At 43.0% G+C, this 27470-nt stretch overlaps 1 long non-coding RNA gene and 1 pseudogene across 2 annotated transcripts; one reads left to right on the top strand and one right to left on the bottom strand.

Moving 5' to 3' along the window:
* Positions 1 to 787: 787 nt before the first annotated feature.
* On the bottom strand, positions 788 to 27470 carry LOC141569340 (uncharacterized). 2 transcript variants are annotated; one of them, XR_012492872.1, is made up of 3 exons: positions 27188 to 27470; positions 3990 to 6822; positions 788 to 1663 (listed from the first exon to the last, which is right to left on the bottom strand). It is a non-coding gene; the product is annotated as an uncharacterized LOC141569340 (long non-coding RNA). The 2 variants fall into 2 exon arrangements; XR_012492873.1 differs by having other exon boundaries at positions 3990 to 4931.
* On the top strand, positions 23375 to 23891 carry LOC141569376 (small integral membrane protein 15-like; annotated as a pseudogene).

Genomic DNA, 27470 nt, shown 5'->3' with positions numbered 1-27470 from the left:
CGTGATCATATCTTCAGACACTTCTAGGTGCGTGTGACCAGCTAACTTTGGGGAACGATCTCCCCCATCACGCCCCTTGAGCTTCTTCAGACAGAGAACATATATGAAGTTTCCATGACTGTGCTTATTCAATAGAAATAGTGACCAGTCTGACCTCAAGGTCAGGACTGGCTTAAGTCTGGACCCTGAAGGCACTGATCAATTTTGTGATCTCTCCTGACTCTCTGGGGTCTCAATCTGGTTACTCAATTTACCCTGATCACGTTAGCCAAGAAGAAAGGGCTTCTGGGCAGAATGCCATTAGGAAGACTGCCCCTCAGGAACAACACACCCTTTTGTTTACGGCCTTTACTTTTCCCCCATCAAATCAAATTTTGCTTTCTCACACTACTGAGGTGAAAGAGACAAAGACTTGTGTTTAATATGCAAAAGCAGTAGCTCACATCCAAATTGCTATTCTTCCAGCAAAAAGACTGCTTTCAGTGCTTTAAAATCCTTTAGCTATTTACTTTCATCATGTGGGTTACATTTACCTATTTTTTTGTTGTTTGAGTTTTATATAGCATAATCACAAGGAAAGGGAAGCAGTTCTATACTGCTATTTCTTTTTCTAGCCAGTCAGCCCATTGAACTTTTGTTACAGAAGGAGAAGAAAATGAAGAAGACAATTCTACCTGGATTTCATGTAAAGGAATTGCAAATAAGTGTACGATTTGAATTTTTAAAAATTATATTTTATCTTATTTTTATTTTATTTTCCAAGGCAGATGATAAAAATGACTGGCACGGGCAAGTATAAAAGCATTATATGTCCTCAATTTCTTTTGTATTTTGTATTTTTTTTTTGTCTGTAAAATGAAAGGTTGGCCCTGAATAGATTATTTTTGTTTCTTTCTAGTTTAATATTTATGATTCTACAGAAGGCTACGGTGCAGTTTTTTGTTGGAAATTTAAGATGGTAACATCATTTAAAAAAAAAAAGGCTAGAAGGAGAGACAAAAATTTGGCCTGGAGTAGATTGGCGACCACCACTTGACCTCCTCGTTCTAAGAATGGTCAGCACTCGCCTGAGCAGAAGGAAGTCAGCTCTCCTTGCAGGGAATTATTCCATCTGGAGTTCGATGTTCGCAGCCAAGGGTTTTTGTTTTTTTTGCAGCCAAGGTTTTTTGGGGTTTTGTAGTTGTTGTTGTTGTTGTTGTTGTTGTTGTTGTTGTTCTTTGCAGCCAAGTTTCTTGAGGCAGGTAATGAAAGTGTGAAGTGGTCCAATGAGAGTCCAAGGGGAGTGATAGGAGCCCCACTCAATAGGACATTGCCTGACCCACACCTCAAAGTACGGAAATAAAAGAAACCATAAAACACTACGTTGGACAAAACACACAGACAAATCTGTGGCTCTCTTCAGCCCACAGGCTACTAGTTTGCCACCCTTAGATTCTAATCCAGTCAATCTCTTCATTTTTTAAGTAAAAAGCTCAGATCCAGAGAGGGGCAGGAATTTGCCTGAGGTCACACAGCTATTCAGCGGTGTAGCAAGGAGAAGCCAGGTTTTTTGCATCCCGTGAGAGTTCTTCCATCTGATTATCCCCCAGCATGAATGCGCCCCAGCCAAGGAAGGCTACTGATTGTCCAAACACAGAATGGGCTGTGGTCTTGCTGCTTTTGTCTGAAAAACAGTTATAACAATCCCTGCTTCATAAAGGCAAAAGGAGATTTATTTAAAGTCACTTTTAAAAAGTGTTGGCACTTTAAGTCATCATTAAATCACGAACACTCTAGAACAGCACTAGTCAACAGCCACATAGGTAATAGAAAATTGTCTAGTAGCCACATTAACAAAAGTAAAAGCAATATATAATAAAAAAATACTATCATTTCAACTTGCAATAAATATTTAAAAAATTAGTAAGATGTTTACATTCTTCATTATACAAATCTTCAAAATTTGGTGCATATTTTACACTTATAGCACATCTTAATTTGGACAGTCACATTTGAAGTATTCAGTAGACACTGTGGCTATCATATTGGACAGTGAAGTTCTGGAAGATTCCTTGTTCCATTCTCACCCTGCTCACAGCCAACTAAGGAAGAGAGGAAGTCCCCAGAGATTTATCTCTTTGAAGCTGTCTGTTGCTGGTTAATTTAATCTCTAAGCAATGGCTGAGTGACTTGCAACTGAGGAAGATAGTTTTAAGAAATCTGTCTCAAAGCCAACAACATGTCCCTGTACAAGGAGGGGAGACGAGTCCTTTGGTCTAGATGCCTTGAAGGAGGAAGAGTATAAATGGAATCAGGTGCTCCTGTGTGGGAGAGGAGAAGAGAAGTCATCAACACGAGAGAGGACAGCAGAGAAGAGAAATGGGTCCCATTAAGGTCACTATTTCCCTCTAGGCCTTTATAAAGACAATCTATAGTGCCTCACTCACTTAGTCCTCGCAACCTCTCCGAGAGACGGTATAATTCCCATTTTATAGAGGAGGAAGCTGAGGCACAGAGAGGTCATGTAGCTTGCCTGAGTTCATGCAACTAATAATCAGCAAGCTGGTGTTCAATATCTATGTCTCATGGTCTTCAACACCAAGTTCTTAACCACTGGGCTATACTTAGGATGTTCTCACACCATCTCCAAATACCCAGGCGGGCCACATGGACATTTGCATAAAATGTGCATGAGTGTGTGGTGTTTAACATATAATTTATTATTGTCTGCATGACCGAGTGGTCTATTTTCAGGCAAATTGCAATCTAAAATGGTATCACTGCTTCCCAATAAAGTGCTAGTTTCTTCGTCTTTCTCTTTGCTATTTCTTTTCACTTACCCACTGTTTCTGGTGGAGCAAATTCCTGGGAGCAAAACTGTATGAGGGGGCGACAGAGAGCAAAGAAGTAGGAGGTGAATGCTAGGAAACGGCAGGGCTGGCTGCGTGCAGGAGAGTTGGCATTATCTATAGCATCTGATTTAAGGTGGGCGAGCAGAGAAATAGGAAAAATTCGGTCTAATCTTCCCTCCTACAATATCTACTATTAGATTGGACAGTGATACTTGAAATCACACACTGTCCATGATCCCCATGTGCCTTCAGCAGACATTTCATTTGGTTATTTCTCAATATTCCCAGAGATGGTGGCCAGTACCTGTGCAAATGGGGGCAGCTTAACGAAAAGGGCCATTCACAGACTCAGCCTGGGGGTGTCCAGAAGCCAAATGAGAATGACTTGGGTGTTACTGACAGCTTCAAACTCCACAGGATGAAAGGCTACAGACTTGAGCAACCGAAACAGCCAGGACACCCCCAGGCTGATTGCAGTCTGTGAATGGAGTTCTTCTTTGGGCTGCCTTCACAGCACTCTTTTCACCTCTCCATTATGTACTTGTTATATAATAGAGGCTCAGAGAGATGAAATGCCATTACCCCTAGCACAGTGCCTAGCTAGCACGTAGTAGGTGTCTAATACCTTTGAACCATAACACTTTGAACCAGCTAGTGAAACCATGTTACAAAAAAATCATAGCTGTCATTCATTAACTTCTTCGCAGGGCATTTTCATGAATGTTACTTCTTTAATTGTCACAACTTCTTTGTGAGGCAGGAAAGAAAAATCTTATTACATTTTCCAGGAAACAAATAAATAAACAAACCGAGGTTCAGAGGGCTTAAGTAAATAGCCCAAGGTTCATGCAGTTAGTAAGTGGAAGGTCTGTCTCTTGAATTCAGGTTTCGGGTTCCAAATCCCAAGAGTTTCGCATTGCCTGGGGGAGGAGCTGGAAAGCTGTGGGTTACCCCACCCCCTCCTTTGCCCTCTGCCCAGTAAAGCTTGAGATGGACAGAGCCACCTTTTAGAGAAACTGTAACAGAGCTACCCTTCTCTTCCCGTGCAATAACAAGCCACTCCGCTGGCTCAGCACCCATGACTGAGGACCATCTTGGCGCCAGGTACTGTGCTAAGTGCTAGGAAGTAAAGAGGAATAAGACAGGTGAGGAACGCACCAGTAGAGGTTCCTGGATGTTTCTGTTGCACACTTGAGAGAGAGGTGGGGAGCATGTGCTCTTGGAAACAGGGCCAGCGGTGGCAATGACCAGATAAAAGCAAACTGTCAACAAGAGCCGCAAATCAAGAAAAGTCATAATATGAATAACAAAGAGACAACTGCAAAGGAAGCTGACGTTGACTTTCGAGCTCCACTGTCTCCCATCCCCATTCCCAACGTCCTCTGCTAGAATGCCCTGTGGCTAGAGAGATCTTGGTAAAGACTGGCCATATGTTGAGCTGGTTGACCCCAAGAACAGCAGAGATTTTCCCTTGGAGGGCCTCTTCCTCACCTGGGTGGGAGATGACCGCTGGGAAATCTGGGAGAATTGCTTTGCCTGTCATCTCCGTTGACTAGGACTCAGAACCTCTCCTGGTTTGGCTGTGTGTTACTGGTTTGGTGTCATAATGTGTGTGAATCAGTTTGGGCATTTAATGCTGAGAATTATAGAATTCCATCCCAAGACTGTAACTCAGGGAGTGAATGGAGGGCGGCACCAAAGGGACTCTTCCTGGTGGAGTGAATGGAAACACCACCACCAATAACCAGAGCCACAGGTGGGATATTTTTGTTCTCCTGGCAGGGAGGGAATATCACTTAGGCTAATGTAAAGGCTTCTAGCATTCAGAAATGGACAGTTTATTTTTTGATAAGGAGGAAGGCAGTGCACTTCCCACTGCCCGTCTGCCCCTGAGCTGACACCCATCCTCAGGGACCCACCCACCAGGAACTCTGACCAATGACCTGGCAGCTGCTCCCCCTGCAGAAAATTCCATTTCCTTCAATGCCCGAAGGCCAGCTGCGTGGCTGGAGAGCTCAACTGCTGCCAGGGATGCTCCCAGAAGCTCCATTTCTCACCTTCTCAGAGGGCCTTAGTGTCAAATGAAGTAAGGGCTCCATCCTGAAAAGACAAGTGATGCTAACACTGGCTGATCACCAGGCACTGCGGGGCTTAAATTAATCCTCACCACAAGCTTAAAGAAAGCTATAATGAACTCTACTACACAGGCAGGGAAACTGAGGCTCAGAGAGACGAAATGCCATCCCCAAAGTCATGTTGCCAGCAAGTGACGGGTCCCGAGTTTCACCACAGACCTTCCTGACTGCAAAGCTGGTGCCTTTCTCACTTCATCGCTTGGCATCTTGGTATTTTTGGCACCACATGGATAACAACTTAATATTCCGGGGGCACCAGTACGCTCCAAGGCAGGGGACAATTGTGGCTTGTTTGTAACCCCTCCCCCTCTTGGGAAAATAACTCTGCTCAGCCCCCAGGCTTCCCCATTCAGTGTAAGTCCTGGGCCCTTGTATTTTTAATAAACTCTCCTGCTGATTACAATGTGAAATCCTGGTTAAGGCCCACCACACTAGGCATTCTCTAGGCTTATACTGAGTGCAAACTGTCCAGGTATTTCATGTTCCTCATCTCATTTAATCCTCTTGAAAACCTTACCAGGTAAAGAAATGTCAATAAACTATTTAAGGAGCCAGAGCTGGAAACGGGCAGACCAGGGTGTCAGACTCAGGCATCAGAGGCTGCAGGCTTAGCAGCCACTCCATAGGACCTCCCCATTTGTTTTCCAGAGAAAATGGGGTCTTCTGGAGAAAATCTTATCCCTCCAATGAAACGAATTGACTAGGGGGAATAAATCACTAACCACAGGGCTGAGGTTTAATAGGATATTTTGAGACAAACAAAATTTTCAGTATTTCCTTCCTCTCCCACCTCAAATCAGATGCCATATATATGCCAACTCCTCTGCAGGTGGCCAGCCCCACCAATTCCTGACATTTACCTCCCACTTCTTAGTTCTCTGTCGGCCCCTCATACAGTTTTGCTCCCAGGAGTCCACCAAAAACAGTGGGTGAGTGAAAAGAAACAGCAGAGAGAAAGATGAAGCAACTAGCACTTTCTCGGGAAGCAGTGATACTGTTTTAGATTGCAATTTGCCTGAAAATAGACTATTCGGTCATGCAGACAATAATAAATACTAGTGTTAGCTAAGACTTGTTTTAATCAATGATCTAGGCACTATTTCTAGTGATTTACAAATATAGCTCATTCAATCTTTGCAAGAACTCCAGGAGGTGGGTTGTATTTCTCTTCTCATTTTCCATATGAGGACACCAAGGCAGAGAAAGTTGAAGAAACTTGTCTTTTTCCAGGAACCTACCTCCCCCCACTCCATCCCCTGCCCCCAATGACTTCCCTTCGTGCTTTGTTGGCAAGAATTGTATCATATAACCTTTCTTAAGCCAGGCATTCTTAAGGAAAATGGAAATATGATTGTGTAGACTAATTAATACCTTTAGAATTGGGGGTAGCATCACCTTCCTTTGAGCCTCAAAAGGAAAGAATAGATGAACAAAATTGGGGTTCTGTTAGCAGGGAAGAAAGGGAAAAATGGAAGTTGAGTAGTCCACCAACGTGTCCAAGAAATGTTAGTCACCAGTTCTCCCATATACAAACTAGTTTGAAGGCAGCATGTTAATGCAACTCTTCACTTAGAAATCAAGTTGTTCAGTAGGTGCCGATGACATTTTTTTCAAAAGCTTGAGATCAACCATCTCCAGAAGTAGATGCCGGGTCTTCACACCAGGCTCCGTGCCACTGCCGAACAGGTGTCCTTGGGTTGACTGGTTGCTCCTTCTGCTCTCCTCTGTGTTGGTGGACCCTCCACACCGCTCCACAGCTTTCATTGCACAAGTGGCAAAGAAAGTCTTCTCTGGGATATAACCCGCCACACACACACCCCATGCCTGGAGGTAGGACTCCTCTCCTTGTTCTTTCGCTTCAGATAAAACATAACAATAAGAAAGTAAAACATAAGACAGACAAAAAGCAGACTTAGAAAGACAGAACAAGGAAAACATACTTTCACAAAAGCGAAAGAAGAAAAGGCGGTAAGGGGGAAACATCTCTGTGTCCACTTGAGTTCTGGGGAATCCAGACTTTTTAAAAACTACTTTTCAGATTTAAAGATTTATTACTTATGTTCCCTTTCCTAACAGCCCTCTTTTCAGCAGTGTCTTTATTCATCTGGAGGCCGGAGGATGAACAAAGGACCTCTCCTCGCTGATAAACACCGCCTCCTTCCTTGTCTCCACACCCCTGTCCGAGGAATCCATGACTCCAGGAAACATTTTTAGATAAAACAGTTCCAGTTACTGGAAAAATCTTAAGACTTTCCTTTGTGGGTTTACAAGGGCCTGGGTTCTGACTCACAAATAAAAGAGATTGACTAAGAGATAGTAACACCTTTTATGGATCTCAATTCACTTCCTCTTTCCTGATTCAGCCTCTCAATCACACAATGATGAAGGTTGGAATGGATTCGTGGTTTTCCACTGTACATGTGTGTACAAGTGTGCATGCATGCATGCATGTATGTGTGTGTATCTTTACTTAAACAACAGAACAGCTTTATGAATGATGACATCTTATGTGGAAGCCCAACATAAGAAACAGAGGCAGATGTGCTTTGGGTAAAGGGAAGCTGGGAGTGGTAAGGGGGGTTTAAGAGAAGGAGAGGGCTCTTTAAAGGCTTCAGTCTTGTCCCCATAAACTCCCTGAAGTCCTGCCCCACGTTGGGTCTTCCCAGGGCCATCTGACCACCACTGGCCTAGCTGTTCCCTATGGTCCCTTCTAGTCTAAAATGCTAAGGTTCTGCTCTTTCTTTCTCAAAAAGGAAGTCTGATTCTTCCCTTTTAGATTTACACAGTAGCGCAAGACATCTTCCATAGATAGGAAGTAGGAGAAAACATAGTCCCTTCCTAACCCCATTTCTTTCTTTTTGTAATTTTGAAAACAAAAAATTATTAAAGGGAGTAATATACATACAGGGAATAATACGACTACTACCTACCATCCATAATCAGAAAATTACAATTTGACATATTTGTCTCAGATAATTTTTTTAAAGCAAAGAAATAAAACCTTGCAGATAAACCTGAAATTCTCTTAGTGTACCTCCCCAATCCTATTTTTCTCCTCTCCTCTGAATAACAGCCCCCCAAAGATGCCCAAGGGGTAATCCCTGGAATTTGTGGCTATGTTACTTTACATGACAAAAGGGAATTTGCTGCTGTAATTAAATTAAGGATTTTGAGATGGGGAAGTTATTCTAGATTAAACCAGCTGAGTCCAATGTAATCACAAATGTCTTTATTAGAGGGAGGATCAGAGTCAGAGAAAAAGGTGTGATGGTGGGAGCAGAGGTTGGTGTGATACAGTCAAGAGCCAAGAAATGTGGGCGGCCTCTAAAAGATGGAAAAGGCAAGGATTCTCTCCTAGAGCCTCCAGAAGAAGCACAGCCCTGCTGATCTACTGCTGACTTCTGACCTTGAGAACCATAAGGTAGCACAGTGGTTCTTTCAAGTTACTAAGTTTGTGCTAATTTGTTACAGCAGCAACAGGAAACTAATACAAGGAGTTAGGTGCGTTTCTATCTGCTTCATGTTTTTATACTGGACCAGATAGACAGGTGATAGATAGATAGATAGATAGATACATAGATACATAGATACATAGATACATAGATACATAGATACATAGATAGATACATAGATAGATACATAGATAGATACATAGATACATAGATAGATAGAGAGAAAAATTCTTATTTTCTGTATTTTCTATTCTTACCTGATGTTCTTGAGAATCCATTCATTTGATACATAAATATCTAACCCAGTTCATTCAGTTTAACTGCTATGTAGTATTTTGTCATATGAATATACCACAGTTTATGTAGTTCTCCAAAATGAGGTTTAAGATAATTTTTAATTTTGCACAGCAATAAACATCCCGGTAAGTATTTCCTTACACACATATCTCCTTGTACACGTATGCAAAAGGTCTACTAGAAAATATATCTAGAACTTACAGATTCTGGCTTTATCCCAGCTTCCAGATTATAGAATGAAGTTCAAAATCCATAGCATATGTGACCAGACTGCTGACAGGGGCTACCCTCTGGGCAAGGGAATAGGATTCAGAGAAAGGATGGGGAGGAAAATTTTCACATTCACCTTAATTCTTTGATGTTTGAACTTTTTACAGGCCTATATTACTACAGTTGAAAAAAAAATCTAGATATTTAGGCCTAAAAATGGAGGTTGAAAACCAGAGGTCCTCAGGCCAGACACAGCTGGCAGATATACAGGGTTTTAAAAATACTGAAATATTCATTTATAGTAAATAATTCGGAAATTTCACATAAAAACCCAAAGTTCCGACTTCTCTTGAAAAATTGGAAACACTAGGCCTGCATTTTCATGTGGCAATTATTGGTGGGAGCAAAGTTGGACTGCTCCCCCAAGTGGAACAAGGATTCTCTTTTTTTTGCCATAGTCCCCACCTTGCTCTATTGCCTTACACCCGGCCCTAATTCCTCATTTATTTTATCTCCTAGCGTCCTGCAGACATTTGAGTTTGCCACCCCAGCTAGAGTTGCCAGATAAAAACCAGAACTTCCAGTTGAATTTGAACTTCAGGTAAACAATAAATAATGTTTTTAGTATGTCCCAAATATTTCTAAGCATCCTGCATTTTTATTTGCTACATCGATAAACTCTAACTCCAGCTCTCAACAGCCTGGCCTCCCCATTCCAACCTTAGTTCCCACTGATTTCCTTCACAGGCCCTGTGTTCTGGCCAAACCAGACAGCTTACCAGCCTCCTGAACCTGTTGTTCGCATTCTTCTGTCTTGGAGATCCTACCCCTGTTCCTCTCCAGTCACTTAAGGTTAAATCGGTGCCCTTCAAGACCAAGGTGAAGTTCCAGCTCCTGTAGAAATTTTCTCTGCCTCAGGGATCGCTTCTTTCTCCCAATTCCCATAGCATTACTATTGGTAGAAGTCACGACGCATTTTTCATTTTGAACTGCAGTATTACTTATCTTTCTACAAGTAAAACATATCCTTACTTAGATTATAACCTTTGAGGTTGTACTTGTTAATGTACCCTTAGTGCCTAATAAATGCTTTGAACACAGGAGGCACTTGATAAGAGTGTGAATGATATAAGGGTGATGTATCAGTCACGTAGCTTTTCATAACAAACTACCTCAAAAGTTAGTGACTTCAAATAACAAACACTTACTATAGTTCATGATTTTGTGGGTTGGTTGAGTGGTTCTTCTGGTCTGGGCTGGTTTGCTTGGGGCTAGCTGGTCTAGGATGGCCTCTCTCATACGCCTGGGGCCTCAAGTAGAATGCTGGAACAGTGGGTATGGCTAGAGCCTCTTTCCACGGAGCGTCTCTTATCCTCAGGGAGGCAGGACCAGGCTTGTTCACATGGTGATGAAGTGTTCCCACCAGTGAGAGCTTCTGCTTCTGTCACATTTGCTATTGGCGTATTCACCAAGGAAGGTCGCACAGCCAAGTCCAGAGTCAACAGACAGAGAAATAGAGGAGAGGGACAGAATCACATTGCCCAGAGGCATGCATGCAGGGAGGCAAGAACAAACTGGAGGCTGTTACTGCAACAATCTGTCTCAGATAATGAGGAGAACCCAGCTTCCAACAAGCTTAGAAATCCGTCTCAATTAAAGAAGTAGGCTTATGTTCAATCTTGGCCTCCGCATATCAGTAAAACTAGATTTCTTTTGGCGCGCCAAACTCCTTCCCCCAGGGCTCTTTCCCATGCAGTTTGTTCTGCCTGGAATTCTCCCCACCTCCTTGCCAGGCTAATTATTGCATTTCCTTCAGGTCCCTTCCTAAAGTCACTTCCTGAGGGGAGCTTTTCCTGACTCTTCAGACCAGGCTGAATGTCTTGTGCTACACGCTCAGAGTACTATGTGTGCTGCGTTTACAGCCCTCACCGCTGTCGTTATGAATTACTTTGTTGTGAAGTTATTTGTTTAATGTCGTCTCTCCCTCTCAATAGAAAGAGTTGCAGGACAGAAACTGGATCTATCCCCTTCCGTGCTGAATCCCCAGCACCTAGCCTAGCACCGGGTAGGTGCTCAGTATTGGAGGAATAAATGAATGGACATGTAAATAAACAGCCTACAAAGTGCTCGGCATGCACTAGGCCGGTGCAGAGTACTTTGAATTCTGTCAGAGTAGAACACGTGGGAAACGGCAATCTGTTGGGGAGATAAGAATGGGTTGCACCATATCATTCCAGAACAACTCAGGGCCAAACAGAGAGGTAAGACCAGATGCCGGACTGTAATTGCTGTGGGAGCTCAGGAAGAAGAGATCAGGATAGACCAGGTGCTTACAGAAGGCTTCACACAGGAGATAACGCTTAGACTCGGTCCAGGGAAGGAAGGCAAGATCGCGAGGTTGAGCCCCTGTAGCTCCTGTTATACTGTTGCCGCATCCTCATACACGATCGAGCACAAAAGGGAACAGGCAGGAGAGTAAGTGGAGATGGTTCAGTGGAGCCATTCCCACTCTCAGGGAAATGACTCAAAAAGGTTATGACTCAGAGGAGGCTGCAAAGTCAAGAGCTGTCCACACAGAAAACACCAGCTCATTCGGAGACCAGACCCCTCTGAGCCATTGAAAGAGAACAGCAGTAAACAATTACTTCTGCTCTTCTAGAAACACTGTGGTCTGGACGCTCTCTCTCGCACGCACGCCTTTTCTCTCTTTCTCACATTTAACTATGCATTAGGAAAACTTCCAAATAGACACAAAGAAAAGAGCACAAGAAATGCCATCACCATCTTCACCACGCATCAGGACTTCGTCATGTTTATTTCATCTCTCTCCCTCTCCAACCCTATCTTTCTTTTTTCCAAAGCATTTTAAAGCAAATCCCAGATACCATGTCATAACACTCCTAAATACCTCAGCATGCATCTCTAAAAAAATAAAATAAGGTCACTTTCTTACATAACCACAATATCTTTTCACATTCGACAACATAAAGCATAATTCCTCAGTCTTGTTTAACACCCAGTTCATGGTCAACATTTCCTGATTATCTAAAACCTATCATTTTACAACTGGTTTATTCGAATCGGGATCTAAATAAGACCCCCACATTAATTTAGTTGACATGTCTCTTATATCTCTTTTAACCTGGACTACTGTTAAATTAATTAAACAAGGAGGCCATTAGACTGAGGTGGCTCTAATGCCATGGTGGCCTACGAAATTTCGCAAACCAAACTTAAAGCCTGTAAACGCCCCGAGGTTATGAAATCAAAATGCTAAGGACAACCAATCACTAAGAGCCAACTAGACTTTAGCTACAACCAATCAAATACTTCCTTTCTTTGCTTCTGCACTTTTTCTATATAAGTCTTTCTCCTGGCTTCTGTCACAGGAGCAATCCTAGCTGCTTCTGGTTTGGCACTGCCCGATTCTAATCAATTTTTGATCAAATAAACTCTTAAAATGTTTAATATTGCTCATCAAATCTTTTCACACTGTGGATGTTCTCATTTAATTGAGGCGTCTCTTTGCTGACAACCAACCTCAGCCTCACTGCCTTTCTCTCACCCCCTGGATCAGCAGGAAGCAGAGAGATAAGAAGATCTCATTTATGGAGAGAGATAGTAGAAGGGATAGAGTATCAGAGTCCTCAGCTCTTATAGAAAAAGAATTCCTAATTGGCTTTAGGGGAAACATTAAAATAAGAGATTTGTAAGAACTAGAGTTGACCTGCACATTCCCCTAACACCTAAGAATGACAAGAATTTACTGAGATTGTAAGAATGATTTCTGTGGGCAAGAGAGGGAGGGTGACAGAAACGAAATCAAGGCGAATCTGGTGGATGAAAACATACAAGCGTAGGCAAAACCAGCTACATAATTTGCAGGACCCAGCGCAAAATGAAAATCCCAGACCCCATGTTCAAAAATAATTAGGACTTTCAAGATGGCAACAGAAGGGCATTCAGCCACATGTGGGGCCGTTCTGAGCACAGGGAGCTGTATGACTGCACAGTCTCATGCCCACCCATGCTGGCCCTTGCATAGGTGGCAGAGTCCAGGAGGCCCCAGGGAGTTGTTCTACAAGGCGACACTTTACCAACCTGTGTCTCACTTACATTTGAGAGACATTCAAAGGCAGTGGGAATCATTTTCATATCTGGTAGCTAGCTGCTAACAGCATCTCAGACTTGTCAGGTATCTTGGTGGTGAAGGGCTTCTGGAAGTTCACAGACATCAGTGCGGCATACTTGATGAATAGTGATGGGTCTGGATCCTCTAGCCCTTACCTGAACATGGGCTCTAGAGCCAAAATGCCTGGCTTCACATCCAGACTCAATCACTTACTGGTTACTGTGTAACTTTGGTCAAGTCATGTGATCTGTCTGTGCTTTAGTTTCCTCATCTATAAAATGGGGCTAATAAAAGTATCTACCTCTTAGAGATGTTTGAGGATTAAATTAGTTGGCATTTGCTGGCACACAGCAAGCACTATATGTGTTTGTTAAAACAAATCCAAGGGCCAGCCCAGTGGCTCAGGTGGTTAGAGCTCTGTGCTCCTAATGCTGAAGGCTGCCGGTTCGATTCCCACATGGGCCAGTGGGCTCTCAACCACAAGGTTGCTGGTTCAATTCCTCGACTTCTGCAAGGGATGGTGGGCTGCGTCCCCTGCAACTAAAATTGAACATGACACCTTGAGCTGAGCTGCCGCTGAGCTCCCGGATGGCTCAGTTGGTTGAAGCGCGTCCTTTCAAACACAAGGTTGCCGGTTCAACTCCCGCAAGGGATGGTGGGCTGCGCCACCCCCTGCAACTAGCAACGGCAACTGGACCTGGAGCTGAGCTGTGCCCTCCACAACTAAGATTGAAAGGACAACAACTTGAAGCTGAACGGCATCCTCCACAACTAAGATTGAAAGGACAACAACTTGACTTGGAAAAAGTCGTGGAAGTACACACTGTTCCCCAATAAAGTCCTGTTCGCCTTCCCCAATAAAATCTTTAAAAATAAAAACAAAACAAAAAACAAATCCAGAGGCGAGAGCTTGAAGGGCCCAGGCAGATCTCTAGTAGCGGTGGTACCTGCAGGACGAAGCCTGATTCTGCTCTTCTGGTGGAAGGAGGCTGTGCCTGGCATCCTCATCCTGCTTCCCAACAACGTACACAAGGGTTGTTCACTCAGTGAGTGTTCATTGAACACCTATTATTTCAGGCACTTCCTGAGCAGAGAGTGAGCCCTGTCTCTAAGGTGCTCATTGTCTAGCATGGGGAGGGCTCCATCTGCAAAGTCAATCCTGCCCAAGTCTAGGACCAGGCCTGGCTCCAGGTGGGAGGAAGAGGAGATGTCCTCAGCCTGTTGCCCACCAACAAGGCAGTGCTTCAGCTAGTAAGCATCGTTTGGTTTCAGTATCCCGATTCCTTGCTATCAATCTGCTTTGTAATATTTTATTTTGACCAAGTCCCTGCCTGATAATTCAGCATTCTCGCTCTAAGATCCGACATTTTATTTCCCGGGCCAGGACTTAGATCCTCCCAGCTTGAGTTCTGATACCTGCTGGTGAAACCCCATGATGTTGTCCACCGTGTGACTGACCACCTTGGAGACGCTCCCTGGGTCGTGGACTAGGCTGAGCCCACCCTTAGTTAACCATAATTACTCGTATGTCACATTGACCTTCCCGGGCTGGTCTAGGTCCATGTGGGTCCATCTTTCCAGTAATTAGTCCCCAACCTTACCCTCCTGTCCTTAGTTCCTGGCCATCCCTGGTGTCTGAGCAGCTGTATGGATTTGGATTCTCATCTCACCGACACCCAAGCCCAGGACCTAAAGGACGTAGGCAGGGAAGGCTGCGGGAGCCTTTAGCAATGTCAGTGGGATGTTGAAATCAGACTCTTTCCCTTCAACTAACAAAGTATTGGCCCTCTGCCGAGGTCTTTGAGGGGTAGTTTGTGGCAGGATGGCCATGGGAGGAAGAGGCCGGGTCACAGAGGTAGAGTGATAGATAGGACACCAGCAGCTTTCCCGTTAGCACGGAGGCCATTTTGATGCTGTTCTAGCTGGCAGCCCTGGGACATCCTGGCCAAAGGCCTCCAGACAACCGGACTCTTCAGGTAGCCGGTGATAAAAAGACGTGGCAGGTGGAAGCCAAGGGAGAGTTTTTCTGCATATCTTTCTCCTTCCCCACATCTGCATTTTAGAATTTCTGAAATGGTGAGACTGAAAGCAAGTTTCTCCCAGGTCACTTTGAAAGAAACAATGTGTATGGAGTCCCCCCTTGGGCCACAGAGCCATGGTAGTAAGTTACAGAGCTGCAGAGCCTGTTGATGAAATATTATCGAAACAGCGGATAAGCAGACCCCAAAAGGGTTACCCCCAGAAAATCAGAGAGGACTTCAATGTGTAAATCTGGGGTTGCCTCTGAATCCTTTGGCCCTGGGAGGAGAAATGGAGACCAGCCTGGGGACAGCCAAGCAAGAGGACAGCCAATGGAGAACGTGGTCAGAGCACAGAGCTGGGACCGTTCACCTTACAGAACCTCCAAGATTCTGAGTGGGGGACAAACGGGGTCAGTCTTTAGGCTAAATTTTCTCTATAAACTAAGATTTTAAAACAATTGAAGTTGTCTTAAAGGATCAGTTGACAAATTAATTCATCAACAACAGCTCCTTAACAAAATCAAAAGCTGGTGGGGGAAGAAAGGGAGTAAAAGATGTGCCTTCCCTAAAGCACATTATATTCTAGTAGAATTAATTTTTGAAATTCTAGAAAATACACTATATATATATATATATATATATATATATATATATATATATATATATTATTTATTTATTTTTTTTTCAGGAAGAGAGAGTAACAGTTTACAGACAATATAAGATACAGAGTTCTGAGGGGACAGAAATCTTACCTGTCAGGTGTCTGGCCTCGCTGGTTGAAAGGATCTAGATTCCTCCCACACTATGAAGGACCCACTGTGTGCCAGGCACTGTGCTAAACACTAGGAATGCAGAGATGAGCATTACCTGGACTGTGTCCTGAAGGAAGAGCTCCTAGTCTGTGTGGGCAGGTGTGTGAACAGAGGATGCAGCAGAGCCCCCTAAATAGGTGTGCTGGTTGTGTGGCTGGGGAGGCATGAAGTGTGTGTGTGTGTGTGTGTGTGTGTGTGTGTGTAGTGTCACTGAGGCGGTGGGGGAGGGAAGGAAGAAGGGAGGGAGAGAGAAAGTATTTCTGGATGTGCTGCACTGAGGATGGAACATTTGAGCTGAGTCCTGAAGCCTCCGTTTACCCTGTGGATAGCATTTTGGATGGAGGAACAGCGAGTGTAAAGGCATGGACAGATGGCACATATTGAAAACAGGGTGAAAATTCAGAGAAGTCTGTGTGACTGGAACAAAGGATGCGTGTGAGGTGTGGTAGCCGAGGAGTCTGGGGAAAGGGGGCAGGAGAGAGAACGTGAAGGCTTTGTGTGCCAAATAAAGAGTGTGCATTTTTATCACGTAAGGGATCGGGAGCCAGCCACAACTTTTAAGCGGGAGAGGGGTCTCTTCACGTTACCTTTAGAAAGATCTCTGAGAGAAGAGAGTATCAGAGCTGAGAGAAGACAGGAAGGGGACTGTGTGTGTGTGTGTGTGTGTGTGTGTGTGTGTGTGTGTGTGTGTGTGTAGGGGCGGGTGTAGGGGCGGGTGTAGGGGGGCATGGAAGCTTTTAAGCAGGGAAATGGCAGCAGCTCATCTGACGCTCACAGCTGTGTGGAGTGCGAGCTAGATTTGAGGCAAGAGTACTATTTGGGTCTAGAGAGACCCTGAGGGGGAAATGCTCTATGAAAGCTGTTTATTTGAACAAATACTTCCCTATCGCTCCGTTTCTTCCCCCAAGAGCACCTTTTATGTTGATATTATAAAATAGCCGTCATTTCTGTAGCTCTCTGAAGTTCGAGTCATGATTTCCTTTTTCTCTCAATTGAAATGGATTCTGCCTTGTAGGAATCATCAAAGTTGACTTCAGCTTTGTGTCTTCTGAGGGCCGCTTCAGAGTGAATTACCCCTGGTCTGTGGCAGAGGGGAGATCTGTGATTGTCACAATGGTGTGCATTTTCTAGAAATACTACTGAGTTCAGCTGGCACAATTGTTTGTTTAAAAAATAAAAATAAAAAACTTCCCAGGGGCAGTTCCCAGATTCTGCACAAGTGGACCTTTGCGCCACTGGTGAAACGGTTAATTCCGAGTTACTCAGACCACCCCACTGGTTTTATGAGGTAGCTCTGTCCTCACAGGAAAAGCAGGATGGTAAGAAAGGGGCACTGAAGGAAGTGACTTTTGTTCTAATGCCCAATTCCTGGGAGACTGGTGCTCAGGATGCTTACATCCTCCTGACTTTTTACATGATTTCTCCAACTCTTACATTTCATACACCACGAGCAAACTAGAACTTGACCCTGGTGTATTATTACATCGTGGGGCTGCCAGGCTGGCTGTGGAATTGGGGCTTTGCCATGTGCATGGGCTGGTTTGTCAGAAGACTGGAGCAGAGGGAAGGTCAGGTCGAAGTCATGGTTGAAATACCTATGGAGGCCAATTGCCTGGGCACACCCTGCCCTCCACTCTCTCTGGCTCAGGTCATAAGGGGGTAGAAGGGTAGGGATGGCTCAATGCAGCCCAGTCCCACGCTCCTAAATTGCATTGCTGTCCCGAATGGTGGGTCAGTAATGAGAACATCAGACATAATGAGACCTTGATTAAGAAACCCTTTGGGAAGCAAACACCATGGTATAATTTTTTTCCAGTCTTCATTAGTGATATGGAGCAGTGTCGACTATAGCAACTTTTCTACTAAACAGAAAACATTTTGTCTGCTGTTCCAGACAAAAATACTGGCCTCACAGCTTCAATTTGCCCCCAAACAGTTTCCCTTCCCCACTTCCTCTTTCTCGGCCCTTCCCCTCTGTGGGGACAGAGTCCCAGAGAGCAGTTTCCAGGCTCTCGACCTCACATGGAAAGTTGCAGGCTCGGGTAGTAGATGGCCATCAGCTGTGACTAGTTGGCCATCAGTGTAACCAGTTAGCCATTAGCTACAAATATAACTGCCATGGCTACACTAAGGGGTTGGTGGGTTGGAAGAGAAGCAGACAGCAGATTGCGGCTCCTACTTCCCGTGTCTCCAACCCAACCGCCAGCGAGAATATAGCGGTATGACTCCCCTATCTATGGCTCCGTGGGTGTTCCTTTTTGGCCTCACCATATCTTGTGTTCTTGTGTGGGGAGCGGGACCAGAGACCCTGCATTACACCTCCCCCTCCCTGATGTCCTCGTCTCCCCTGGCAGCCCCTGGAGACCTTTCTTTTCCCTATTAAAGCAGGAAAGTCTCTTATAATGGTTGTTTATACTCACAGGTTGACAGATTGCCCTTTACAATGATTTCTGTCACCATTGCTTCAACCAGACATTGCATTTCAAGGTGTTTCCTGGGAAACCATGCACAGAGGATAGCAGTTTACAGTGGGTAGTCTAGAACCAGATCAAAGCCAGGTTGGGAGCTGGCCCTGACAGTTATCAGCTGCGTGAGGTGGGTTAAGTACCATACTTCACCTGGCCAAGTCTCAGTTTCCCCTCTCTGTAAAGGAAAGTCCATCATGCAGTGTTACTGTGAGGACTGAAGGAGAAAAACGCATGTTAGCTCTCAGAGTTTTCTGGCACATGACAAATCTTAGCTATGATTACTTACTGGCTAATTGACACACAAATGGCTTCATTCTACTACAATCAGTGTAACAGCTCATAAGTGGAGAGAATTTTTTCAACTTATTTTATTATGAAAAGTTTCAAATGTGTAGAAAAGTTGAAGCAGTACAATTGACACTCAAATTCATCACCTGGCTTGTATAATTATTTACATTAATTATATATATATATATATATATATATATATATATATATATATATATTTGAGTCATTTCAAAGTAAGATATAGACATGACTCCTAAATACTTTAACACGTGGAGAAATTTTGAGAACCACATTGTTACCCAAATCTGCTACGTGATCTGTTGGCTTTCACTGAGGCTCACTGAGCCTGGGATATTGGTCCTGTGATAGGATATCACTGTTTGGATTGTTGAACATGTTGGTTACCAGTTTGACTACTTAATAACATGAGATCAGGGACTCTTTTATTATCTTTATAGTCCCACCACCTACACAGTACCTGACACACAGATGGCCAATAAAAGTGGAGGGAAGGAAGGGAGGAAGAAAGAGAAAGAGATTGGGAAGGAGGCAGGCCATGGCAGGTACCTGCTTCCACATCTGGTAGGTGGCTGCGGGGGCACATGCTATTCTCTGGGAAGCACCCACCCTCCTTTGATTTGGGAAGGAGGATTTCCTGCTGTGGCCTCTTCCTTCTCAGGTTCCTTTTCCCCATTTCCTGTATCCCTCACCTGAGCACTGTAGTTGGGCTCCCCTCGGACCCTCTGCTAACTTTAATTTATTCCCTCTCCAGAGCCAAGATTCATATTTGACAGTATGAAAAAAAGTAGTTCAGAGTAGATGATCTTTCCCTACAGCCACACTCATTTTCCCAATACCCTGGAAAGTAACTCCCACCTGATTTCTACCTTCAGGGATGAGGTTCTTGACCACACAGTGAATCGTGGGGGAATGTACAGTCTTTGTTAAGAGAGAGGTCATGGTCTCTGTAAGGGGACATGCTCGGCTGAAGGGACAGGACATGTGGATTAGCTCTCAAAGCCAGGAGGAGCTGTTCTCCAAACACAACTAACGAAGTTAGGCTGAGGCTCTAGCGTCAATCTATACTTCTTTTTAGTGGAAAGAGAACATCAACTGAACTGGCTGGAGTAGATCAAATTTGGTAAACTTTCTCCATACCTCATATCTAATGCATCTCTAAAATTTTGAGTTAAACCAAGGCAGAGAACATCTGAAACAAAATGGGTGGATCTTGAGAATATTATGCTAAGTGAAATAAGTCAAAAAAAAAAAAAAAAAGGACAAAAGTTGTATGATTTCACACATATGTGGAATATAAAACAAAAAAGTAACCAAAAAATCTAACAAAACAAAACAAAGACAAGCTCATAGATATAGAAAACAGAATGGTGGTTACCAGAGGGGCAAAGGATGGGGGGAGAGTGAAATGGGTAAAGGAGGTCAAATATATGGTAACGGATGGAAACTAGACTTGGTGGTGAGCACGCAATAGATTATACAGATATTGAATTATAATGTATTAAACCTGAAATTTATGTTATTAACCATTGTTACCTCAAATTTTTTATTGAGGTAGTTTTTATGCAAAAACATGGATGGACCTAGAGGGTATTATGCTGAGCGAAATAGGTCAGACAAAGACAAATACTATATGATTTCACTTATATGCAGAATCTAAAAAACATAATAAATGAACAAACACAATACATAGAAACAAACTTGTAGATACAGTGAGCATTTTGATGGTTGCCAGATGGGAGGTGGGTTGGAGGACTGGGTAAAAAAGGGGAAGGAATTACGATGTGCAAACTGTCAGTTATAAAATAGTCATGGGGATGTAAAGTATAGCATAGGAAATACAGTCAATAATGTTGTGATAACTATGTATGGTGTCAGATGGGTACTAGACTCATCAGGGTGATTGCTTTATAAGTTACATAAATGCCTAATCACTATGCTGCATACCTGAAACTAATATAATACTGTATGTCAATTGTAACTGAAAAGTTAAAAAATTATTTAAAAATTTTTTAAAAAAACAGAACTATGAAAAAGAATTTTTAATAAATTAATTTTTAGAAAGGCAAAAAATATGTAGGAAATGAATGTAAGAAACTCTAGATTATCTACATGGTGGACTGGCTAATTTTCATTCCAGGCTGACTGTGTTGATATGCCTTTCTGTCACCTCTCCTTGCTGAGCAGTTGGCTTCTATTCAAAATACACAAGGCCATTTAATTATTAATCCGAGCAAAACATCATTAGGAAAGTTCAACTGTTGAGTGTGTGTGTATGTGTACACACGTGGATGCTTTCTTGATCATCTGGCTGTTTTGTTTTGCTGATTACCTTTCTGGACCCCTGTTCCATTTGTAGAGATACCTATAAGGTGAGTATGACCAACAGTGAATTCCTAAGAGCTTTTTGGTCCCTCTGTCCCTTTTCTTGAATGTGTATGGAAATGTTTGTAAGCTGTGGAGAGCTCATGTACACAAGAAGTGACTGACCTTGACCTTTGAATGGACTGTGTGTCTGTAACCAGGAAAAAGTTCAATGTTTGTGTTTGATGATGGTTTTACGCCCTGCTGTCAGAAGAGAGTACTTTATATAGGGCTTGCTGATTGCCCAGGGCTCCAGGAACCATCATGATTATTTAGCCAATGATTTTAATGAGTCTACATAAACTCACTCTATTTTTATAATAATATCATGGAGGAAGAAGTTGAAAGATTAAATACAGAGAAAGGTGGATTTTAGCTTCACTGCTCAGGGCCATTGGGATTCTTCTACAGAATTAGATCCAGCCTTTTTTCATTATTTCTTTCTTCCTATGGTTGTCATTTTATTCTTATTGTTCCTTCCTTTCTCCTCCTCCTCCTCCTCTTCTTCCTTCTTTCTCTCTCTCTCTCTCTCTCTCTCTCTCTTCAACATTTATTGCATGCTTAGCACTTATTAGACACAGCATTAAATGCTGGTAATACAGAGATAAATAACACATGAATCCTGCCCTCCTTGAACTTGGTTTTGAGGGGGAGGTAGACAGACACACAGTTCATTCCAACACAATGGGTAATGATAGTGGTAAACTCAGTGGAGGGGCCTTTAACCCACTTGGCTTGGGAGAGAAGGCAGAATGCTTCCTGGAAGAAATTATTGGGTGATTAATTGGGGAGTGGGGTTGGGGGAAGAGCAGGGCCTTTACCTGGCAGTTTAGGCCATTCATGTGCTTGAAGAGCACTGGACAAAGGACTTGAGATGAAGGACTTTGAGGATGTGGGTTTTCCCACATAGATGACAACAGATTTTATGTCACTGGGTATGGTTAGGACCACATGGGCAGGGTAGAAATGATGCCTGCTTCTACTTTGGGAAAGTACAGGTGACCCATCCATGAAATACTGGATATGTTCCAAGGTGCTTTCTCAGATGGCTGACCCCAGAGAATGAAAGCAAAAATGAAGGAAAGATCACACTTGAAGGCCAATGGATGATAGAGGCTCAGGAATGAAGAGTCATGTCAGGGGAAGAGGGCAGGGTTCAAGAGGTGTGGATGCAGATCAGTGCTCACCAGGGTGGGGCAATGAGGGTTGGAGCAGTGGAGGATTCCTGGCCTCCCAACAAGCAAGGCGGAACTTGTGCTGCAAGTTTTACCTGGAGCTCAGAACTTGGGAGGAGTTCTTCCAGCCGGTAGTCAGGCAAGTGACCACAATAGCTCAACCAGGGCAGAGCCATACATGGGCTCCATGAGATACAGGAAGCAGGAGACCTTTTGTAATTTCAGGAAGGAAAGAAGAGGTCTATTGAGGGAAACTTAATTCCTGGTTCTTGGAAGTCTCAGCCTAAGAGTAGAAAGAGCACATATGAGCTAGAAAGACATACGTATCATGACCAATCATATCAACTATAGCAATTGTAATAGCCACTGTGTATTCAGTGTCTATCTGTGGGAGGGTGTTTCATGTTTTATTTAATTTAACCTTGGCATGACTATATAATGATATATCATGATAGAAGATATTATAATTCCCTCCATTTTATAGACAGGGAGATCAAAGTTTGGAGAAGTCATAGGTAGGAAACCATAGAATCACATTTGAACACAGGTCCTTCTAATTCTAGAGCCCCTGATCTCAACTGCTGTCCTTACTATGAATACATATTCTGTGCGGCTCATTTGTGACCTGACCATTGGACCACAGCCCATCAGAAATGAAGTGGAGAGATTCTAGAGACTGATGAACTGCGTTTCTATAGCACTGCTAGTTGTTATGAAGATGCATAATTAAAATTTTTCCATTTCTCTAATTAGTGTAGTCTTAGTGTACTTAAAAATATTAGTATTAGCCAAGAACATATGATTTAAGGGAAAGAAATACAGATTAGAAAATAGGCTTTCTGAAGTCTATTACCTTGGTAGTTGTTATGGATTGAACGTCTGTGTCCCTTCAAAATTCATATGTTGAAGTCCTCATCCCCAACATGATGGTATTTGAAGGTGGTGCCTTGTGAGGTAATTAAGTTTAAATGAGGTCATGATGGTGAAGACCCAATGATAGGAATAATGCCCTTATAAGAGGAGAGAGACTGAATGCTGCCTGCCTCCCCTTCTCCCTCCCTCTCTCCCTCCTTACTCTCCCTTTTTCCCTCCTCTCTCTCCCTCCCTTCTCTCCCTCCCTCCCTCCATGTTCACACCCTGAGGGAAGGCCATGTGAGGATACAAGGAGAAGGGGCTATCAAAAAGCCAGGAAGAGAGACCTCACCAAGAACTGAATATGCTGGGCTTCTACCTTCCTGCTTCCAGCCTAGAGTATATAGAAGTGTCTAGTAGAGCTAAAGAAGAGGACAATCAACCAAGGGTCATCTGAAATTGTAACTGGCTCTCTAATAATCCCAGGACAAAGTTAGAGATCACAACTCAAGCATAAGCGCCCCTTTCCTAAGACTGCTACAAAGATGTTTGATATAAAATCTCAGGCTAAGTATGTTGTGGAATGGGCTGCAAAGGACCCATATGGCGTCCTTACAGCAGTTATTTTGGCCCTCCATTGTTTCTAGCAAGTGCTATACTATCCTGGAAATTGGCCAAGATGATTGAGTCAGGAGAAAAAGGAGCAGAAGAAGAAACAAAAACGTCAAGAAAATATTGCAAAAGCTAAACGACTTGTAGGATTGAAAGATCGAACAGGCTCTGTAACCAGAGGAAAATCATTTGGAAAATTATGCAGCTTTGGAAGGAGTCACTAAGGTTTCTTCTCTGGATTTTATGACAGTACTTAGTACACAAAGTCTTAGCATATGGAAGAATCGTGTTAGTTCTGTCTATTGTAGCAACTTTTAGGCTTTGGTATAGAAATCTGTTGACAGTTATTGTAAATTGGCATTTATTATGCTACAAATTCTTTATAACTGATTTAGTCATTTCCCGTTTTGCAGTTTATGTACTGAAATGTAAACATCCTGTGGAGAAAAAAAAGGCTTTAGATTATGAACTCTATTTAAATAATGGCTTAAAATGGGGTCCTGCTCTGTACAAAGGAAATTAAGAATGTGAAAATTAGAATTGTCCTGAGGTGAAAAGGGTGTTTTGGCTTAAAAGCAATACAGTATATTACATCTCTTATCATTATTGCTTATTTCTTAAAATAGAATCATTTCTGGCTTTCTCAAAGCAAAATTATATTTATTAATCAATGAGTACTTTTATTTTCTTCATTTTTCTCATTTTAGCCTTTAATAGACATTCTGCATTTTAATAATCTAATTTTATAAAGAATCTTGTTATTACCTTGACAATGTAGAATACCACCTACTCGATACAACAATTTTTATTCCTATGAATGCTGCCATTTTCTTAGAGATGACTTGTTTAATAGAGTAATACTATTATTTAAAACTTGCAGTAAAAATGCCCAACCTTGCAGTACTTTGGAACCAGTTTATTCTAGCTTGTGCTAAGTAGAAATGTGAAGTAGTTAAAATGTTTTATCCGATAATTTGCTAATGATGTAGATACTTTTTATTCCATTCTTTGTTTTAACTCATGTGTTAGAGTGGTGTCCTATACTCTTTGGTCAAACAAGTTCACAGTGAAAATTTAAATTTCAAATTTCTTTTAAGGAACTCTTAAAGAGTAAGTCATATTTCATAAATGGTAAAGAAAGGCCTTACATTTGGGGAAAAATGTGTTTTGCATAGTAGTAATTGGATGAAAAAGATAAATTATGTCAAAATAAGAATGTGTTATAATTAGAAAAAAAGCTAAAGGATATTTCTTTCAATTAAGTAGTATAACTGGAACTTTTCATTATTAAGTATGGCTTTTATAAATGCATGGTCCAATAATTTTACTCACTGTCAGTATTTAATTGCTTGTTAATGTTTCCTCACCTCAGATAATGAATTTTAAATTACAAAAATTGTCCAACTGCTTTAATTTAGAAATGAAAGTAGATGTTGAAATAAATGTGACACTTTTATAAGGAGGAAAAAAAGAACTCCATATGCTGTCACCTTGATCTTGGCCTTCCCAGCCTCCAAAACTGTGAGAAAATAAATGTCTGTTGTTTAAGTCACTGAGTCTATACAGTATTTTGTTATAGCAGCTCAGCTGGGCCAGATCAATAATTGAAATCAACAGCCGGGTGGACACACTCCCTGCGTGTGTGTCCATGAACTAGATTCCCCCAGTTGGCGGGTTCTCGGCCATGTCTTGAGACTCCCTCAACTCTCCACATGAGATTTGGTGTTCTTTTTTCTCGTTGGTGTTTATGAATAATTTATGCAATGATTTTTACAAGACTTTCTAGGGAAAAATACGAGCTGCCTTGTGATTCTGCATCAGATGAGATGCTGGGTGCCACCTCCCACCTGTAGCCGCAGACGAACAAACTGGGAGGTATGTAGGTAGTTCCCACAATGGACAGCAGAGCCAGGATCCGCACACAGACCTGCACTGCCTGCCTGGCTCCTTGCTTTGGGAGTCCTTGATGGGGTCTGAGGGAGGCACACCTCCAGGGGACTGCAGCTGCAGTCCCTCTGAACACACCGCAGACTCCCAAGCTGTGTGGTCTCCCAGGAATTTGCTACAGGGAGTGTGGTGTGTGCCGAGAGACTGCAGCTGCAGTCGCCTTGAGGTTGTAGAGAAACACGTCCTGTAAACAGACAACTGGAAAGCTCTGGCTTGTGAGGGGAACACGAGGGCACCTCAGACATCCTTAGCAACCAGGTCCCCCATCTGCAGAGGGGCCACCCTGCTTCTCAACTGGTGGTGATCCATCAAATCCTCAAGTAGGAGGAAACTGAAGAGATCATTTAGTCCAGTGTTTCTCGGTCTGTTAGGTACACGTTTCACCTGGGAGTTTTGCTATAGGGGAGATTCGTATTCAGTAGTGACCATCTCAGTCAAATAAAAATCCATTCTTCTGCAGAGAAGGAAAATCTCTTGTTTAGCAGCTCGTTTACCTTTTAGAAGTTCTTACTTAGCAAGACCAAATCCCTTTAGTCAAGCCACATGGAGGCCACTTTGTCAAATCCTGCTCTCTGAGGAGATGGAGACCCAATGCAGCCCTCTCTCATATCATAATCCCTGGCTATTTAAAGACTACTGCTCAGATCTATTTTTAAAAGCACTGCTTCTCCCTCTGTTCTTACACCTGCATTATCCAGTTTGGTCAGGAAGAATAAAACGATTGGGGCACATTGGTGGAGGAACTGGCATTTGGAACCTTCATGTGGCTGCTCATGCAATCGGAATGGCATCACCTTCCCAGATATTCTCCGCTCTCAGTTCTCAGTAATAAAGGGGAAGGCAGAAGTTACGAAAGCCAAAATCTGGAGAATGACAATCTCAATTTAACCTTTAGCGTCATCACTACTCTTGTCAGAACTTGATCCCAGTGTAGTTCACAGGTAACGTGTGACCTAGTTTGGGTTTTCTCTTTTCTCCCAGCTGAGAGACTTGGAAACAAGGATTCAGCCATCTACCGAGGCCAAGCAAAGGAACCTGAATAACGTACAATGTGAATGAGAGTCGGTAGGTTGTATTTTAAGTACCAGTAATCTGTGACAAGTGCCAAGCCACTTCCAGCTTTGTTTTTATCTCCCTGAACTCTGCTTTCTTTGTGCTCCAAAAAGGTCTCCCATCAGCTTTTTGCACCTTTGTGTGATTTTAAATCAGTGTGTTTCCTCTCTCAGGGGTGCTTGCATTTTTTTTTTTTTCAGAGCAAGTGCAGTTTAATGAGCACCTCCAGGCTTAGGGGGACCTGGAAGGTGGGGTAAAAGACAAGATGTGAAATAGCTGTCCCTTGGGTTCTGCGCCACAGCAGAGTATTTTGGTTAAAGCCACGTGACTTTCCAGGTTGAATCTCGGCTCTGAGGTGGCCTCAAGTACAATCATTTTAGTGGATTCCTTAGGACTCAATCTAAATAGCAGACAGTTATCCCACTCAGGGCACTTGTATTTTTAAACCTTTCTCTCTGAGTAAGGAATGAGATGGGTCCTTTGTTAAAGAGGCTCATGGTCTCCGGGTTTTAGTACATACCTGACTGGAATGGCATGGTGGGGCTGCTCAGAGACACTCCCTCCAGTAGAGAAGCTGTGGCCACTTACAGGTTCACACAGACATCCTGGGGGGAAGGACAGACTCTTCCAGTGGAAAGTGAGGCTTCCAGGAGAACCTGTGCAATTTGCAGGTTTGCAGAGTGCAAGAGTATCCAGAAGCCTACTGTTTCTCTGACCCCACCTTCTGCAGAACATCCTTGGTCATTTCAAGAAAGTAAAATGAAGCAGCCAGAGCAGCGGATGAGGTGGTAACTTCTCCTGGT

This window comes from Rhinolophus sinicus, linkage group LG17 (assembly GCF_036562045.2).
Source record: "Rhinolophus sinicus isolate RSC01 linkage group LG17, ASM3656204v1, whole genome shotgun sequence".
NCBI classification, from domain to species: Eukaryota; Metazoa; Chordata; class Mammalia; order Chiroptera; family Rhinolophidae; genus Rhinolophus; species Rhinolophus sinicus.
This window is presented reverse-complemented; position numbering and strand designations above follow the sequence as displayed.